Below are 19,687 nucleotides of genomic sequence, written 5' to 3'. Positions count from 1 at the left end.
ACCTGTTCCGAGAGACCCGTCCTCCTGAGAAGCCACCAGAGCCCTGCTTCCTAGAGACTCGCTCTCCAGAGGAGCCACCAGAGACCTGCTTCCTAGAGACCGGGCCCTCCAGAGGAGCCACCAGAGACCTGCTTCCTAGAGACGGGCCCTCCAGAGGAGCCACCACAGATCTCTTCCGAGAGAACCGCCCTCCAGAGGAGCCACCAGAGACCTGTTCCGAGAGACCTGTCCTCAAGAGGAGCCACCAGAGACCTGCTTCCTAGAGACCGGGCCCTCCAGAGGAGCCACCAGAGACCTGCTTCCTAGAGACTCGCTCTCCACAGGAGCCACCAGAGACCTGATTCCTAGAGACCTGCCCCCCAGAGGAGCCACCAGAGACCTGCTTCCTAGAGACGGGCCCTCCAGAGGAGCCACCACAGATCTCTTCCGAGAGAACCGCCCTCCAGAGGAGCCACCAGAGACCTGTTCCGAGAGACCTGTCCTCAAGAGGAGCCACCAGAGTCCTGCTTCCTAGAGACCCGCCCTCCAGAGGAGCCACCAGAGACCTGTTCCGAGAGACCCGCCCCCAAGAGGATCCACCAGAGAACTGCTTCTGGGAGACTCGCCCTCCAGAGGAGCCACCAGAGACCTGATTCCTAGAGACCTGCCCCCCAGAGGAGCCACCAGAGACCTGATTCCTAGAGACCGGCCCTCCAGAGGAGCCACCAGAGACCTCTTCCGAGAGACCCATCCTCCAGAGAAGCCACCACATACCTTCTTCCTAGAGACTCGCTCTCCAGAGGAGCCACCACAGACCTGCTTCCTAGAGACGCGCTCTCCAGAGGAGCCACCAGAGACCTGCTTCCTAGAGACCTGGCCCTCCAGAGGAGCCACCAGAGACCTGCTTCCTAGAGACCCGTCCTCCGGAGGAGCCACCAGAGACCTGCTTCCTAGAGACCTGACCCTCCAGAGGAGCCACCAGAGACCTGCTTCCTAGAGACTCGCCCTCCAGAGGAGCCACCAGAGACTTGCTTCCTAGAGACTTGGCCCTCCAGAGGAGCCACCAGAGACCTGCTTCCCAGAGACCCGTCCTCCAGAGGAGCCACCACAGACCTCTTCCAAGAGAACCACCCTCCAGAAGAGCCACCAGAGACCTGTTCCGAGAGACCCGCCCTCAAGAGGAGCCATCAGAGTCCTGCTTCCTAGTGACCCGCCCTCCAGAGGAGCCACCAGAGACCTGTTCCGAGAGACCCGCCCCAAGAGGATCCAGCAGAGAACTGCTTCTGGGAGACTCGCCCTCCAGAGGAGCCACCAGAGACCTGATTCCTAGAGACCTGCCCCCCAGAGGAGCCACCAGAGACCTGATTCCTAGAGACCGGCCCTCCAGAGGAGCCACCAGAGACCTGTTCCGAGAGACCCGTCCTCCTGAGAAGCCACCAGAGCCCTGCTTCCTAGAGACTCGCTCTCCAGAGGAGCCACCAGAGACCTGCTTCCTAGAGACCGGGCCCTCCAGAGGAGCCACCAGAGACCTGCTTCCTAGAGACTTGGCCCTCCAGAGGAGCCAACAGAGACCTGCTTCCTAGAGACTTGCTCTCCAGAGGAGCCACCAGAGACCTGCTTCCTAGAGACCTGGCCCTCCAGAGGAGCCACCAGAGACCTCCTTCCTAGAGACCTGGCCCTCCAGAGGAGCCACCAGAGACCTGCTTCCCAGAGACTCGCCCTCCAGAGGAGCCACCAGAGACCTGCTTCCTAGAGACCTGGCCCTCCAGAGGAGCCACCAGAGACCTGCTTCCTAGAGACTCGCTCTCCAGAGGAGCCATCAGAGACCTGCTTCCTAGAGACCTGGCCCTCCAGAGGAGCCACCAGAGACCTGCTTCCTAGAGACCCCTCCTCCAGAGGTGCCACCAGAGGCCTGCTTCCTAGAGACTCGCTCTCCAGAGGAGCCACCAGAGACCTGTTTCCTAGAGACTCGCTCTCCAGAGGAGCCACCAGAGACCTGCTTCCTAGAGACCTGGCCCTCCAGAGGAGCCACCAGAGACCTGCTTCTTAGAGACCCGTCCTCCAGAGGAGCCACCAGAGACCTTCTTCCTAGAGACCAGTCCTCCAGAGAAGCCACCAGAGACCTGCTTCCTAGAGACCCGCCCTCCAGAGGAGCCACCAGAGACCTGCTTCCTAGAGACTCGCTCTCCAGAGGAGCCACCAGAGACCTGCTTCCTAGACCTGGCCCTCCAGAGGAGCCACCAGAGACCTGCTTCCTAGAGACCCGTCCTCCAGAGGAGCCACCAGAGACCTGCTTCCTAGAGACCTGGCCCTCCAGAGGAGCCACCAGAGACCTGCTTCCTAGAGACTCGCCCTCCAGAGGAGCCACCAGAGACCTGCTTCCTAGAGACCTGACCCTCCAGAGGAGCCAACAGAGACCTGCTTCCTAGAGACTCGCCCTCCAGAGGATCCACCAGAGACCTGCTTCCTAGAGACCCGCCCTGCAGAGGAGCCACCACAGACCTCTTCCGAGAGAACCGCCCTCCCGAGGAGCCACCAGAGACCTGTTCCGAGAGACCCGCCCTCCAGAGGAGCCACCAGAGACCTGATTCCTAGAGACCTGCCCCCCAGAGGAGCCACCAGAGACCTGATTCCTAGAGACCTGCCCCCCAGAGGAGCCACCAGAGACCTGCTTCCTAGAGACCGGCCCTCCAGAGGAGCCACCAGAGACCTGTTCCGAGAGACCGGCCCTCCAGAGGAGCCACCAGAGACCTGCTTCCTAGAGACTCGCCCTCCAGAGGAGCCACCAGAGACCTGATTCCTAGAGACCTGCCCCCCAGAGGACCCACCAGAGACCTGCTTCCTAGAGACCGGCCCTCCAGAGGAGCCACCAGAGACCTGCTTCCTAGAGACCGGCCCTCCAGAGGAGCCACCAGAGACCTGTTCCGAGAGACCCGCCCTCCAGAGGAGCCACCAGAGACCTGCTTCCTAGAGACTCGTTCTCCAGAGGAGCCACCAGAGACCTGATTCCTAGAGACCTGCCCCCCAGAGGAGCTACCAGAGACCTGCTTCCTAAAGACCTGCCCCTCCAGAGCAGCCACCAGAGACCTGCTTCCTGGAGACTCCCCCTCCAGAGGAGCCACCAGAGACCTGCTTCCTAGAGACCGGCCCTCCAGAGGAGCCCACAGAGACCTGCCTCCTAGAGACCGGCCCTCCAGAGGAGCCACCAGAGACCTGTTCCGAGAGACCCGCCCTCCAGAGGAGCCACCAGAGACCTGCTTCCTAGAGACTCGCTCTCCAGAGGAGCCACCAGAGACCTGATTCCTAGAGACCTGCCCCCCAGAGGAGCCACCAGAGACCTGCTTCCTAGAGACCGGCCCTCCAGAGGAGCCACCAGAGACCTGCTTCCAAGAGACTCGTTCTCCAGAGGAGCCACCAGAGACCTGATTCCTAGAGACCTGCCCCCCAGAGGAGCCACCAGAGACCTGATTCCTAGAGACCTGCCCCCCGGAGGAGCCACCAGAGACCTGCTTCCTAGACACCGGCCCTCCAGAGGAGCCACCAGAGACCTGTTCCGAGAGACCGGCCCTCCAGAGGAGCCACCAGAGACCTGCTTCCTAGAGACTCGCCCTCCAGAGGAGCCACCAGAGACCTGATTCCTAGAGACCTGCCCCCCAGAGGAGCCACCAGAGACCTGCTTCCTAGAGACCGGCCCTCCAGAGGAGCCACAGGAGACCTGCTTCCTAGAGACCCGCCCTGCAGAGGAGCCACCACAGACCTCTTCCGAGAGAACCGCCCTCCCGAGGAGCCACCAGAGACCTGTTCCGAGAGACCCGCCCTCCAGAGGAGCCACCAGAGACCTGATTCCTAGAGACCTGCCCCCCAGAGGAGCCACCAGAGACCTGATTCCTAGAGACCTGCCCCCCAGAGGAGCCACCAGAGACCTGCTTCCTAGAGACCGGCCCTCCAGAGGAGCCACCAGAGACCTGTTCCGAGAGACCGGCCCTCCAGAGGAGCCACCAGAGACCTGCTTCCTAGAGACTCGCCCTCCAGAGGAGCCACCAGAGACCTGATTCCTAGAGACCTGCCCCCCAGAGGACCCACCAGAGACCTGCTTCCTAGAGACCGGCCCTCCAGAGGAGCCACCAGAGACCTGCTTCCTAGAGACCGGCCCTCCAGAGGAGCCACCAGAGACCTGTTCCGAGAGACCCGCCCTCCAGAGGAGCCACCAGAGACCTGCTTCCTAGAGACTCGTTCTCCAGAGGAGCCACCAGAGACCTGATTCCTAGAGACCTGCCCCCCAGAGGAGCTACCAGAGACCTGCTTCCTAAAGACCTGCCCCTCCAGAGCAGCCACCAGAGACCTGCTTCCTGGAGACTCCCCCTCCAGAGGAGCCACCAGAGACCTGCTTCCTAGAGACCGGCCCTCCAGAGGAGCCCACAGAGACCTGCCTCCTAGAGACCGGCCCTCCAGAGGAGCCACCAGAGACCTGTTCCGAGAGACCCGCCCTCCAGAGGAGCCACCAGAGACCTGCTTCCTAGAGACTCGCTCTCCAGAGGAGCCACCAGAGACCTGATTCCTAGAGACCTGCCCCCCAGAGGAGCCACCAGAGACCTGCTTCCTAGAGACCGGCCCTCCAGAGGAGCCACCAGAGACCTGCTTCCAAGAGACTCGTTCTCCAGAGGAGCCACCAGAGACCTGATTCCTAGAGACCTGCCCCCCAGAGGAGCCACCAGAGACCTGATTCCTAGAGACCTGCCCCCCGGAGGAGCCACCAGAGACCTGCTTCCTAGACACCGGCCCTCCAGAGGAGCCACCAGAGACCTGTTCCGAGAGACCGGCCCTCCAGAGGAGCCACCAGAGACCTGCTTCCTAGAGACTCGCCCTCCAGAGGAGCCACCAGAGACCTGATTCCTAGAGACCTGCCCCCCAGAGGAGCCACCAGAGACCTGCTTCCTAGAGACCGGCCCTCCAGAGGAGCCACAGGAGACCTGCTTCCTAGAGACCGGCCCCCCAGAGGAGCCACCAGAGACCTGTTCCGAGAGACCCGCCCTCCAGAGGAGCCACCAGAGACCTGCTTCCCAGAGACTCGCCCTCCAGAGGAGCCACCAGAGACCTGATTCCTAGAGACCTGCCCCCCAGAGGAGCCACCAGAGACCTGCTTCCTAGAGACCGGCCCTCCAGAGGAGCCACCAGAGACCTGTTCCGAGAGACCGGTCCTCCAGAGGAGCCACCAGAGACCTGCTTTCTAGAGACTCGCCCTCCAGAGGAGCCACCAGAGACCTGCTTCCTAGAGACCTGGCCCTCAAGAGGAGCCACCAGAGACAAGCTTCCTAGAGACTCGCTCTCCAGAGGAGCCACCAGAGACCTGCTTCCTAGAGACCCGCCCTCCAGAGGAGCCACCAGAGACCTGCTTCCTAGAGACTCGCTCTCCAGAGGAGCCACCAGAGACATGCTTCCTAGAGAGCTGCCCTCCAGAGGAGCCACCAGAGACCTGCTTCCTAGAGACTCGCCCTCCAGAGGAGCCACCAGAGACCTGCTTCCTAGAGACTTGCTCTCCAGAGGAGCCACCAGAGACCTGCTTCCTAGAGACCTGGCCCTCCAGAGGAGCCACCAGAGACCTGCTTCCTAGAGACTCGCCCTCCAGAGGAGCCACCAGAGACCTGCTTCCTAGAGACCTGGCCCTCCAGAGGAGCCACCAGAGACCTGCTTCCTAGAGTCTCGCCCTCCAGAGGAGCCACCAGAGACCTGCTTCCTAGAGACCTGGCCCTCCAGAGGAGCCACCAGAGACCTGCTTCCCAGAGACCCGCCCTCCAGAGGAGCCACCACAGACCTCTTCCGAGAGAACCGCCCTCCAGAGGAGCCACCAGAGACCTGTTCCGAGAGATCCGCCCTCCAGAGGAGCCACCAGAGACCTGCTTCCTAGAGACCGGCCCTCCAGAGGAGCCACCAGAGACCTGTTCCGAGAGACCGGCCCTCCAGAGGAGCCACCAGAGACCTGCTTCCTAGAGACTCGCCCTCCAGAGGAGCTACCAGAGACCTGATTCCTAGAGACCTGCCCCCAGAGGAGCCACCAGAGACCTGCTTCCTAGAGACCGGCCCTCCAGAGGAGCCACCAGAGACCTGCTTCCTAGAGACCGGCCCTCCAGAGGAGCCACCAGAGACCTGTTCCGAGAGACCCGCCCTCCAGAGGAGCCACCAGAGACCTGTTCCGAGAGACCTGCCCCCAAGAGGATTCACCAGAGACCTGTTCCGAGAGACCCGCCCCCAAGAGGATTCACCAGAGACCTGCTTCTGGGAGAGTCGCCCTCCAGAGTAGCCACCAGAGACCTGATTCCTAGAGACCTGCCCCCCAGAGGAGCCACCAGAGACCTGCTTCCTAGAGACCGGCCCTCCAGAGGAGCCACCAGAGACCTGTTCCGAGAGACCCATCCTCCAGAGGAGCCACCAGAGACCTGCTTCCTAGAGACCTGCCCCTCCAGAGCAGCCACCAGAGACCTGCTTCCTGGAGACTCCCCCTCCAGAGGAGCCACCAGAGACCTGCTTCCTAGAGACCCGCCCTCCAGAGGAGCCACCAGAGACTTGCTTCCTAGAGATCTGGCCCTCCAGAGGAGCCGCAGCAGGGCCCCCAGAGGGTCCATAGCGCCGACACAGGAGCCACGGCTCTGTGGCATCGCACCTGAAACCCTCCCTGCAGGACGAGAGGTGGAGTGGAGGACGGTACCATCCACGGCTCTGGCCCATGCAGCCCCAGGCTAGTGTGAGTCTTCATTTCCTATCTTTCAACCAAAAAGTTTAAAAGGTTAAAACAAACAAACAAACTTACAGAAGAAGAATATTAATTAAAAAAAATATTTTTTACAGCTGTATAATGTATGTTTAAAGCTAAGTGTTACCATGACTCAAGTTTGTTCAGTTAACAAGTTTATAAATTAAACAAGTCCTAGTAATCCAGGGTTGGTCTGTTATTACAAGAAGCATGTTTCAGAACCTGGACAGCCTCGTGCTCCGCACAGGAAGCCCCCAGCAGTGCACAGTCTTGCCCAGGCCTTCCCATTCGCCCCTCACTGGCTGACTCCCGGGAGCCAGGTCTGTTCTGCAGGCTCTGGTCCCAGTGAGAGTCCTGGACAGCGGGCCACCTGATCTGAGCTCATGTTCGCCGCGCCCTTTCTATGCTCAATGTGCCTGGATACGCGGACACTCACCACCCTGTTACCGCTGCCCACAGCACCCGGCAGAGACAGGACGCACAGGGGTGCGGTGCTGGGTGCCCAGGCAGCTCCGTCTTGCTGGTGCAGCACGGTGCCTGTGCAGAGCAGAATCACACAGCATGGCCTCTCCCAGAGCAAGCCCTGGTTATGAGTGCATGAAGACAAGTTGGACTGAAGGAGCTTGAACTATGAGGAAACAAAACGAAAACTTTGCACAGAGCAGAGCCTGTCAAGCACGCTCCTAGAGTGTGGGTGTGCTCAGAGGAAAGGCCAGGTTTCACTGCGTTTCGTCCCAAACTGCCTTCAATGCGCCTGACTACCCACCGCTCCTTCAGGAAGGGCTCCCTCCACCTGCCTTCCCTTCAGCCTCAGCAGACACCATCCAGGTAGCCCTGTCCACCGTGCCAGCATCTGTGTCCAGGCCACACTTGGGACACACAGAACTTTCCATCAGTCCACGGAATGTTTACGAACAATGTGAACAAGCTGTCAGTGGTGAAAACCAGGTGCTGCCTCACACGCCAGAGAGAGACGCTTTATGGTTTCTCTTTAAAAAGAGAAAGAAAGGGACACAGGCTCACAGCTCCCGGCAGTACCAGAAGAGGCCAGAAGAGGCCAGAAGCAGTTGCCTGAGCCTGTCCACGGGGCCGGCGGATGGCACTCCTGCTGGTGGCCACTGTCCCTTGGACGTCCAGGGAGACCCCTCTTACCACCACAACGGCGTTCTGCTTCACCTCACTCCTCTCCACAGCAAGTTCCAGGAACACAATGACACCGTCACATTTGTCGCTTGGAGACATTTTAAAGGTGGAGAAAGGCAAGGACTGTGGTAAAATGAAGGGCGCTCTGAAGTCAGCCGGGATGTCAGTTCTTGTCCTGCCGACTGCCAGCCACACAGGCCTGGTCAGGCAGCCATGACACGACCTTCAGCACCCTCCTCCCCGTGGCACGGGTGACACTGCCCGACAGTGTCTGTGTGGGTGAGCTGCCAGCATGCCTGCGCTGCAGGCACCCGTCAGGCGCAGACGTGGGCAGGGAGGTGCAGAGGAGCCCGCCACCTGTGGTCTCGTTGCCATAGCCTCAGTTACCCAGTCCACACGGCCTGAAAACAGTAGGTGGGAAGTCTCAGAGATGAATTCCTAAGTTTAAATGCCATGCTGAGTAGCAGGGGGAAAGCTCACACCACCCTGCTTCATCCCACCCAGCACACGAACTGCCCCTTTGTCCAGACAACCAAACACACACCAAGTACCCTCCCTGGTCACTCAGCAGTCTTCCCCACCATCAAATGGAATGCTGAGGTCTCATGTGACTGTTTGGTGGCCCCTCCGAAGGGTCTGAACACTAGATCACAAGGCCTGTGTTCCCTTCCTCTGGTCAGGCAGCAGGGTACCATCCCACATCACCCCAGGAGGGAGAGTGAGTGCAGAACCACAGGACGTTTTGAGAGAGACAGGGACGGCATTCACACGACTTGCACTCTGCATACAGAGAACTGTGCTCTTCTGTTGCTGGTTACGTTCATCTCTCACTGTGCCTCCTTTACAAATTAAACCTCATCATGGCATGTGTGACGGTCACAGTGGATCCAGGCTCTGTACTGCCATGGCTTCAGGCATTCACTGAGGCCGTGGAAGGTACTGACCCCAGTAAGTGGGGCATGACTGCACAACAAGAATTCCTGGAACCCAGGACCAGCCCCTGTCACTCAGTCTAAGCGGGATGGGGAGGCAGCGCCAGCCCTTTCCTCCTACCTCTGTGCTGCTTAGCACAAGGACGCTCAACACCAGAAACAGTCCACCCAGAGACTTCTCTGCTGACCACAGAGGAACGGCTTTTTCTTAGTCATCAGGAAAATAGGTCTTAGGAGGCCCAGGAAAGACTTTCCTCAGAAGCACCTGAGTCTCTGCCAACGTCATCAGGCCCCGAATCAGGCAAGGAAGGCCACTCACTGAGCACCTACGGCACAAGAGCAGTCAAGGAGCACTCAGTCGCACTCACAATCCACACCTGCCCTCATTATCTCTGCATGACCCGCACTGAGCACCTAAGGCACAGGAGAAGCCAAGGAGCACTCAGTCACACTCACAATCCACACCTGCCCTCATTATCTCTGCATGTCCCTCACTGAGCACCTAAGGCACAGGAGCAGCCAAGGAGCACTCAGTCACACGCTCACAATCCACACCTGCCCTCAGCACCTCTGCATGTCCCTCACTGAGCACGTAAGGCACAGGAGCAGCCAAGGAGCACTCAGTCACACACAATCCACACCTGCCCTCAGCACCTCTGCACGTCCCTCAGTGAGCACCTAAGGCACAGGATCAGCCAAGGAGCACTCAGTCAATGCTCACAATCCACACCTGCCCTCAGCACCTCTGCACGTCCCTCACTGAGCACCTAAGGCACAGGAGCAGCCAAGGAGCACTCAGTCACATGTTCACAATCCACACCTGCCCTCAGCACCTCTGCACGTCCCTCACTGAGCACCTAAGGCACAGGAGCAGCCAAGGAGCACTCAGTCACACGCTCACAATCCACACCTTCCCTCAGCACCTCTGCACGTCCCTCACTGAGCACCTAAGGCACAGGAGCAGCCAAGGAGCACTCAGTCACACGCTCACAATCCACACCTTCCCTCAGCACCTCTGCACGTCCCTCACTGAGCACCTAAGGCACAGGAGCAGCCAAGGAGCACTCAGTCACACACTCACAATCCACACCTGCCCTCAGCACCTCTGCACGTCCCTCACTGAGCACCTAAGGCACAGGAGCAGCCAAGGAGCACTCAGTCACATGTTAACAATCCACACCTGCCCTCAGCACCTCTGCACGTCCCTCACTGACCACCTAAGGCACAGGAGCAGCCAAGGAGCACTCAGTCACATGTTCACAATCCACACCTGCCCTCAGCACCTCTGCACGTCCCTCACTGAACACCTAAGGCACAGGAGCAGCCAAGGAGCACTCAGTCACACGTTCAGAATCCACACCTGCCCTCAGCACCTCTGCACGTCCCTCACTGAGCACCTAAGGCACAGGAGCAGCCAAGGAGCACTCAGTCACATGTTCACAATCCACACCTGCCCTCAGCACCTCTGCACGTCCCTCACTGAGCACCTAAGGCACAGGAGCAGCCAAGGAGCACTCAGTCACACGCTCACAATCCACACCTTCCCTCAGCACCTCTGCACGTCCCTCACTGAGCACCTAAGGCACAGGAGCAGCCAAGGAGCACTCAGTCACACGCTCACAATCCACACCTTCCCTCAGCACCTCTGCACGTCCCTCACTGAGCACCTAAGGCACAGGAGCAGCCAAGGAGCACTCAGTCACACACTCACAATCCACACCTGCCCTCAGCACCTCTGCACGTCCCTCACTGAGCACCTAAGGCACAGGAGCAGCCAAGGAGCACTCAGTCACACGTTCAGAATCCACACCTGCCCTCAGCACCTCTGCACGTCCCTCACTGAGCACCTAAGGCACAGGAGCAGCCAAGGAGCACTCAGTCACATGTTCACAATCCACACCTGCCCTCAGCACCTCTGCACGTCCCTCACTGAGCACCTAAGGCACAGGAGCAGCCAAGGAGCACCCAGTCACACTCACAATCCACACCTGCCCTCAGCACCTCTGCACGTCCCTCACTGAGCACCTAAGGCACAGGAGCAACCAAGGAGCACTCAGTCACACTCACAATCCACACCCGCCCTCGGCACCTCTGCACGTCCCTCACTGAGCACCTAAGGCACAGGAGCAGCCAAGGAGCACTCAGTCACACTCACAATCCACACCCGCCTTCAGCACCTCTGCACGTCCCTCACTGAGCACCTAAGGCACAGGAGCAGCCAAGGAGCACTCAGTCACCTGTTCACAATCCACAGCTGCCTTCAGAACATCACCTGTCTACCACAAATCCAGGCACAAAGTGCCCGGAACGGGGACTCCTCACAACGTCAGCTCCTACAAAACTCTTATGTGCCAAATCCAGCACTGGATGTCTTCTGTGGTTTTCACAAAGGTAAAACATGTGACATAAAATCTGCCACCTTACATACTCCTACGTGCACAGTTCTGTGGCTTTGAGCACACTCAGAAGGCAGGGGAGGATCAAGGAGAAGCTGGAGAAAGCAGCGCACAGAGTGGACTCAAAGGCCCACACTTAGGCCCGTGCCCTCTACCCTCTAGCTGATGTGACCCACTGCGCGGCACCACAGGGACGCACAGCCTGCCTTCCGTGGTGGGCAGGAAGGCTGCCTAGGGCCAGCAGGGAGCAGGTGCTCAAGAGCCAGCGGGCAGGACACAGGTAGCGCAGGCTGCCCACACCCAGGCAGCTCCAGCCTGACCTGCCCACTCCACAGGCACCTGTCCTGTGCTGCTGTGCGGCACTCAGCTGAGTGAAGCTGGGCTACAGCAGATGCCTCTGAAACCAAGCAGCAGCTCACGCCCTCTCTCGCGCTGCTTTTCCACTCTTGTTGTTGTTCTGGGTCATTTCATTTAGGCCATCTTGCCCAAAGCCTTATAAACATTTTCAAATCCAATAAAGTAATCAACTGCACATACATAATGAGTATCGGTGTATTAATAATTCATTAGGTGCCAATAAAAACGTGTTACCTGGAGGTGCCCTACCTGTGGGCACAGAAGCCCTAGGAGACCAGAGTAATCGCGGGAGAAGAGAAATGATCTTCAGATGTATGAGTGGGTGGGTGGATACAGAGATGACAGATGAATAGAAAAAATTTAGATGAATGAATGGACAGATGAGGGATGGGTGAAAGAGAGATGATATACAGAAAACTAAACAGATGTTGTGGATGGTAGATAGACAGGAAAACATTACAGATGGAAAGAAAAATGAATGATAAGTAGGTGATGGGTAGATAAGAGGGGAGACTGATGAATAAACAGAAAAACAGATGATAGGAAGATGGACAGATGGGAGAGAGAAGTGATATATGACTGATAGGTGATTGATACATGGACTATGGGTAGATGGATGAATAATTATTAATAGAGAGGCAAAAGACAATTGATAGATGGATGATAGATGATTGATAGATCATGGGGAGGAAGATACATGGTAGATAAGACAGATGGATAAGTGGTAGCTAGACAATAGAGATGGGGAAAGAAAAACAGGTGACAGATGATAATATAAATGATAGAAGTAGTGGAGAAATAGGTGATAGATCGATAGATACGTCAGATGATTGATAGGTGATATAGGGAAGAGAGAAATAGGTGATGGGGTAGATGATTAGAGATAGAGGTGAAAGAGGTCATAGATGAATATAATCTTTTTTTTTCAAAAATGCAAATGGATGCCAATGTGTTGGGGGAGCCTCACTCGAAAGTATTGGCAGATTAGTTATTAAGGTTTTGTTTTCTTTTTCCAAAAAATATTTTAGTTGTAGATGGACACAATGCCTTTATTTTATTCATTTAACTTCATGTGGTGCTGAGGATCAAACCCAGCACCTCACACATGCTGGGCAAGCGCTCTCCTGCTGAGCCACAGCCCGCCCCTACTTAGGTGTTCTTACTAACGGATGCTAAAAGCCTGGCTGCTGCTATTCAGCACCTGGGTTGTTAATATTAGACTAACAGGTTGTCTTCCGAGTTCCCACTCCTCTGGTTAGCCCAGACATTTGCAGGCGAGACATAAGTGACTTCCTGAGTGAGGGCGGCACAAGGAACGGAAACTTGTCCCCGAATCCACTCCCTGTTTGATCCTTAGTAACAAACTTTGTCATGGTGGGGACAAACATAAATAGCAAATTTTGCCATTTTAGCCACTTCAAGCAGCATTAATTGGATTCACAGTGCATACAACTTGGTGATATGTCTATTTCCAAGACTGTTCAATAACCCAACAATAACTCCGTGCCCCAAAAGAGTGACTTTCCATTCCTGCCCACAGTCCTGGCACCTCTACCATGCCCTCTTTCATTTTTCCCTTCTAGACACCAGTGTCATTAGAGACACTCAGCGCTGTCCCTCTGAATGGCTTATGTCATCCAGCATGCTGTCTTCAAAGCTCATGCATGTGGCAGCAGGTGTCAGAACCTCGTTGCTCTTACAGATGGTGCACACCACAGTGTGTTGTTGCATTTGTGCACTGATGAGCTGCAGGGTTGTTTCCACATAACGAACATGGAGACAAGGACCTATCTGAATCCCCATTATCTGATGCTTTGAGTTCACACAGAAGCAGAAATGCTGGGTGACAGAAATGAATGCAAATGTTCATTCCATTAACTTTCTGAGAACTGCTGAACCTCATTTCCGCTCCACCGGCAAAGTGTGAGGGTTCTGCTCGACGCAGCCCACCCAGGACAGGCTGTTTCCTCTGTTGAGTGGAGGACATCTTACTGTGGTTCTGAGTGGCATGTTCACAGTCCACCCAGGACAGGCTGTTTCCTCTGTTGAGTGGAGGAATATCTTACTGTGGTTCTGAGTGGCATGTTCACAGTCCACCCAGGACAGGCTGTTTCCTCTGTTGAGTGGAGGACATCTTACTGTGGTTCTGAGTGGCATGTTCAGTGTCCACCCAGGACAGGCTATTTCCTCTGTTGAGTGGAGGACATCTTACTGTGGTTCTGAGTGGCATGTTCACAGTCCACCCAGGACAGGCTGTTTCCTCTGTTGAGTGGAGGACATCTTACTGTGGTTCTGAGTGGCATGTTCAGTGTCCACCCAGGACAGGCTGTTTCCTCTGTTGAGTGGAGGGCATCTTACTGTGGTTCTGAGTGGCATGTTCACAGTCCACCCAGGACAGGCTGTTTCTCATGTTGTGTGGAGGACATCTTACTGTGGTTCTGAGTGGCATGTTCAGTGTCCACCCAGGACAGGCTGTTTCCTCTGTTGAGTGGAGGACATCTTACTGTGGTTCTGAGTGGCATGTTCAGTGTCCACCCAGGACAGGCTGTTTCTCATGTTGTGTGGAGGACATCTTACTGTGGTTCTGAGTGGCATGTTCAGTGTCCACCCAGGACAGGCTGTTTCCTCTGTTGAGTGGAGGACATCTTACTGTGGTTCTGAGTGGCATGTTCACAGTCCACCCAGGACAGGCTGTTTCCTCTGTTGAGTGGAGGACATCTTACTGTGGTTCTGAGTGGCACATTGACAGTCCACCCAGGACAGGCTGTTTCCTCTGTTGAGTGGAGGACATCTTACTGTGGTTCTGAGTGGCATGTTCACAGCCGACCCAGGACAGGCTGTTTCCTCTGTTGAGTGGAGGACATCTTACTGTGGTTCTGAGTGGCATGTTCACAGTCCACCCAGGACAGGCTGTTTCCTCTGTTGAGTGGAAGGACATCTTACTGTGGTTCTGAGTGGCATGTTCACAGTCCACCCAGGACAGGCTGTTTCCTCTGTTGAGTGGAGGACATCTTACTGTGGTTGTGAGTGGCATGTTCAGTGTCCACCCAGGACAGGCTGTTTCCTCTGTTGAGTGGAGGACATCTTACTGTGGTTCTGAGTGGCATGTTCACAGTCCACCCAGGACAGGCTGTTTCCTCTGTTGAGTGGAGGACATCTTACTGTGGTTCTGAGTGACATGTTCACAGTCCACCCAGGACAGGCTGTTTCTCATGTTGTGTGGAGGGCATCTTACTGTGGTTCTCAGTGGCACGTTCACAGTCCACCCAGGACAGGCTGTTTCCTCTGTTGAGTGGAGGACATCTTACTGTGGTTCTGAGTGGCATGTTCAGTGTCCACCCAGGACAGGCTGTTTCCTCTGTTGTGTGGAGGGCATCTTACTGTGGTTCTGAGTGGCATGTACACAGTCCACCCAGGACAGGCTGTTTCCTCTGTTGAGTGGAGGGCATCTTACTGTGGTTCTGAGTGGCATGTTCACAGTCCACCCAGGACAGGCTGTTTCCTCTGTTGTGTGGAAGGACATCTTACTGTGGTTCTGAGTGGCATGTTCAGTGTCCACCCAGGACAGGCTGTTTCCTCTGTTGTGTGGAGGGCATCTTACTGTGGTTCTGAGTGGCATGTTCACAGTCCACCCAGGACAGGCTGTTTCCTCTATTGTGTGGAGGGCATCTGACTGTGGTTCTGAGTGGCAAGTTCAGTGTCCACCCAGGACAGGCTGTTTCCTCTGTTGAGTGGAGGACATCTTACTGTGGTTCTGAGTGGCATGTTCAGTGTCCACCCAGGACAGGCTGTTTCCTCTGTTGTGTGGAGGGCATCTTACTGTGGTTCTGAGTGGCATGTACACAGTCCACCCAGGACAGGCTGTTTCCTCTGTTGAGTGGAGGGCATCTTACTGTGGTTCTGAGTGGCATGTTCACAGTCCACCCAGGACAGGCTGTTTCCTCTGTTGTGTGGAAGGACATCTTACTGTGGTTCTGAGTGGCATGTTCACAGTCCACCCAGGACAGGCTGTTTCCTCTATTGTGTGGAGGGCATCTGACTGTGGTTCTGAGTGGCAAGTTCAGTGTCCACCCAGGACAGGCTGTTTCCTCTGTTGAGTGGAGGACATCTTACTGTGGTTCTGAGTGGCATGTTCACAGTCCACCCAGGACAGGCTGTTTCCTCTGTTGAGCGGAGGACATCTTACTGTGGTTCTGAGTGGCATGTACACAGTCCACCCAGGACAGGCTGTTTCCTCTGTTGAGTGGAGGACATCTTACTGTGGTTCTGAGTGGCACATTGACAAGTCCACCCAGGACAGGCTGTTTCCTCTGTTGAGCGGAGGACATCTTACTGTGGTTCTGAGTGGCATGTACACAGTCCACCCAGGACAGGCTGTTTCCTCTGTTGAGTGGAGGGCATCTTACTGTGGTTCTGAGTGGCATGTTCACAGTCCACCCAGGACAGGCTGTTTCCTCTATTGTGTGGAGGGCATCTTACTGTGGTTCTGAGTGGCATGTTCACAGTCCACCCAGGACAGGCTGTTTCCTCTATTGTGTGGAGGGCATCTGACTGTGGTTCTGAGTGGCAAGTTCAGTGTTCACCCAGGACAGGCTGTTTCCTCTATTGTGTGGAGGGCATCTTACTGTGGTTCTGAGTGGCACGTTCACAGTCCACCCAGGACAGGCTGTTTCCTCTGTTGAGTGGAGGACATCTTACTGTGGTTCTGAGTGGCACGTTCACAGTCCACCCAGGACGGGCTGTTTCCTCTATTGTGTGGAGGGACAACTTACTGTGGTTCTGAGTGGCACGTTCACAATCCACCAGGGACAGTCTGTTTCCTCTGTTGTGTGGAGGGCATCCTACTGTGGTTCTGAGTGGCATATTCACAGTCCAACCACGACAGGCTGTTTCTCTTGTTGAGTGGAGGGCATCTTACTGTGGTTCTGAGTGGCACGTTCACAGTCCACCCAGGACAGGCTGTTTCCTCTGTTGAGTGGAGGACATCTTACTGTGGTTCTGAGTGGCATGTACACAGTCCACCCAGGACAGGCTGTTTCCTCTGTTGTGTGGAGGACATCTTACTGTGGTTCTGAGTGGCATGTTCACAGTCCACCCAACACAGGCTGTTTCCTCTGTTGAGTGGAGGACATCTTACTGTGGTTGTGAGTGGCATGTACACACTCCACCCAGGATAGGCTGTTTCCTCTGTTGAGCGGAGGACATCTTACTGTGGTTCTGAGTTGCATGTACACAGTCCACCCAGGATAGGCTGTTTCCTCTGTTGAGTGGAGGGCATCTTACTGTGGTTCTGAGTGGCATGTTCAGTGTCCACCCAGGACAGGCTGTTTCCTCTGTTGAATGGAGGACATCTTACTGTGGTTCTGAGTGCCATGTTAACAGTCCAACCAGGACAGGCTGTTTCTCATGTTGTGTCGAGGGACATCTTACTGTGGTTCTGAGTGGCATGTTCACAGTCCACCCAGGACTTGTTATTTCCTTATGTTGTGTGGAGGACCCCTTACTGTGGTTCTGAGTGGCATTCTCCAGTAACTAATGGTGCCTAGCCTCTTGCATATCCCCTTGCAGAAATGTCTGTCCATGTCCTTTGCCCACTTGTAACTGGGCCTTCTCATCTCTTGATGTTTAGTTGATTTACATATTCTTAGTATAATCTTCATGACGTATGATTTCCACAAGTATTCTCCTATGAACGAATGGTCCTACTCTCTTCACAGTGTCCTTCACACACAAGGTTTTCCAATTCATGAAATCCAATTTATCTGCTTTTTATTCTTTTGTTAACTGTGCTTCTGGCATATTTAAACATGCACGTGTGCACACACACACACACACACACACACACACACACAAACCAAATCCAGGATCACAAAGATATGCCCTACTTTATGGCTTAGTTCTTTATTTAGGTTTCTGACTACTTTTGAGTTAATTTTGTATATGGTATGAGGCAGGGTCTGACTTGTTTTGCAGGTGGATATCCAGTTCTCCCACCACTACTGTTTAAGAGGTTACTCCTCCCCACTGGGGGGATTGGATACCGTTCTCAAAAACAAATTCCACTGTAATGGTGGATGCATGATGTCACACAGTGTCACTAATGCTGGTCTCACAGGAAACAGGAAGGCCCCTCCTCTTCAGTTTGTGAAGAGCTTGAGAAAGACTGGGTTAATCTTCAAGTATTTGGTAAGAGCTCACCAGTGATGCCCTCCTGTCCTGGGCTTTTATTTACTGGGAGGTTCTGGTTACTGCTTCAGTCTCCTAACTTCTTACAGGTCTGTTTAGGGTTCACATTTGGTCTTTGAAGGCTGCGTGTTCCTAGGACCCTGCTTGCTCTACGGGGGTGATATGATTAGTTGATATGCAGGTATTCACAGCATTCTCTCATGATCCGTTTCATTCCTATTGTTAATAAGCAACGCTGTTGTTTCTGATTTAGTGATTCGAGTCTTCTCTTTTTAGTCCATCTTCCTAATGGTTTCAATTTTGTTGATCTTTTCACAAAATAACTTTGTTTTACTGATGTTCTCTATTGTTTTTCTAATCTTTGTTTATCTTCACTCTGATCTTTATTTTCTTTCCTTCTGCTAGTTTGCAATTCCCTTTCTGATTCTTTACAGTGTACAATTAGCTTACTAGTTGAAGCCTGCTTTTTTTGTCTTTTTATGGAACACTTCACAATTTGCATGTCTTCCTTGTGCAAGAGCCATGCATATCTTCTCTGGATCATTCCAATTTTAGTACATGTGCTGCTGCAGTGTGCGCTCACTCTCCTTTTAAATGCAGGTGCTGACAGTTATGAATTTCCTCTGAGTGCAACTCAAGCTGCATCCCTTACTGCTTGGTATTCTGTGCTTTTGCTTTCATTTCTCTGCAGGTGATTCACATTTCCCTTGTGATCTTTTTTAATTTGAATCATTGGTTATTTAAGAGTGCATTGTTTAATTTCTGAATATTTGTCATCTTTCCAGTTTTCCATCTGTTACCGATTTCTACTATCCTTTCACAATTATAAGAAAAGAGACTTTGCATTATTTAAATTTTTGTAAATTTATTACATGTTTGTTTTGCAGTTGAACATATTCCTAGGGAACATTCCACAGGCCTTCAAGAATATTGTGTAGTTGCTTTATTGGGCATGGTTATATATCTGTTAGGTCTAATTGGTTTATGATGTTGCTCAAGTCCTCTGTCTCCTCATTGATCTGCTCTGTGGTTGTTCTGTTATTGAAAATGAGTTGTTAAAGTCTCCAACTATTATTGTAGAACTTTTCACTTCTCCCTTTGATTATGATAATTTTTGCTTCATATGTTTTGGGGCTCTGTTATTAGGTGCCTATGTGTTTATGATTGTCACATCTTGATGGACTGAACTTTTTTTTTTTTAATGTCAAGCACTGGTTAAGCTTTATTAAGTATATGAAGAACTCTAGTCCCAAGAGGTGCATTCTGTACTCTCCAAAAATATCTCTTGGGAGGCAACACAAAATTTAAGTCCTCACAATAGTGATTTTATTAAATTAGTTGCTTTATAAAACATGGCAGATGTCACAATTGTTAACAATTTACCAAACTGTAGTTTACTGGTACAGTTTGCCGAGCATGTTTTATAAAGGAAAGGAAATGCCAAAACCTGTTTTAAAGTTGTTCCATTGTAGCCTAAGAGAACAAACAGATTTGTTTCTTGGACACTGGAATCAGGCAATTAAAAACAAGTAGAGTTTCCCTCCCCCATCTGAAGCATTTCATCAATAGAAATAGTCTATAAATAAGAGATTCCACAACTTGTACTGTAAAAATAGAGTTTACCTTCTTTAACTTCAAAGTTGGAGGGTTTTGGTCATTTAAAGTATCACATTAGTACTTTTTGGCTGCAGTGTCTTCAGTCTGAGGTAAGCAGTCTTCTTCACAATGTATTTTCAACATCCTCACCCTCAATTTTAGTACTAAGCAATTTTATACAAATATAAATACAAATATAAAACAATTTTAATACTAGGTGCACACCACATATCCTTGCTGCAAACTACTTTTCTTGACAAGTTATGAAGTGGTTCAAGGAAGTATGGTTAAGGTTCTGTCACTGTATGGTGCTGGTAAATACTACATAAATTTTTGTCATATTGCAACCT

The 19,687-nt window shown here is 53.6% G+C and overlaps 1 non-coding gene across 1 annotated transcript; it reads right to left on the bottom strand.

Moving 5' to 3' along the window:
• Positions 1-18,214: 18,214 nt before the first annotated feature.
• Positions 18,215-18,320, bottom strand: LOC124984082 (U6 spliceosomal RNA). Its single transcript, XR_007108550.1, has one exon. It is a non-coding gene; the product is annotated as a U6 spliceosomal RNA (small nuclear RNA).
• Between the last annotated feature and the right edge of the window lie 1,367 nt (positions 18,321-19,687).

The sequence above is a fragment of the Sciurus carolinensis genome, chromosome 4 (genome assembly GCF_902686445.1).
Source record: "Sciurus carolinensis chromosome 4, mSciCar1.2, whole genome shotgun sequence".
NCBI classification, from domain to species: domain Eukaryota; kingdom Metazoa; phylum Chordata; class Mammalia; order Rodentia; family Sciuridae; genus Sciurus; species Sciurus carolinensis.
The sequence above is the reverse complement of the archived record's forward strand: the minus strand, read 5'-3'. Positions and strand labels throughout refer to the sequence as shown.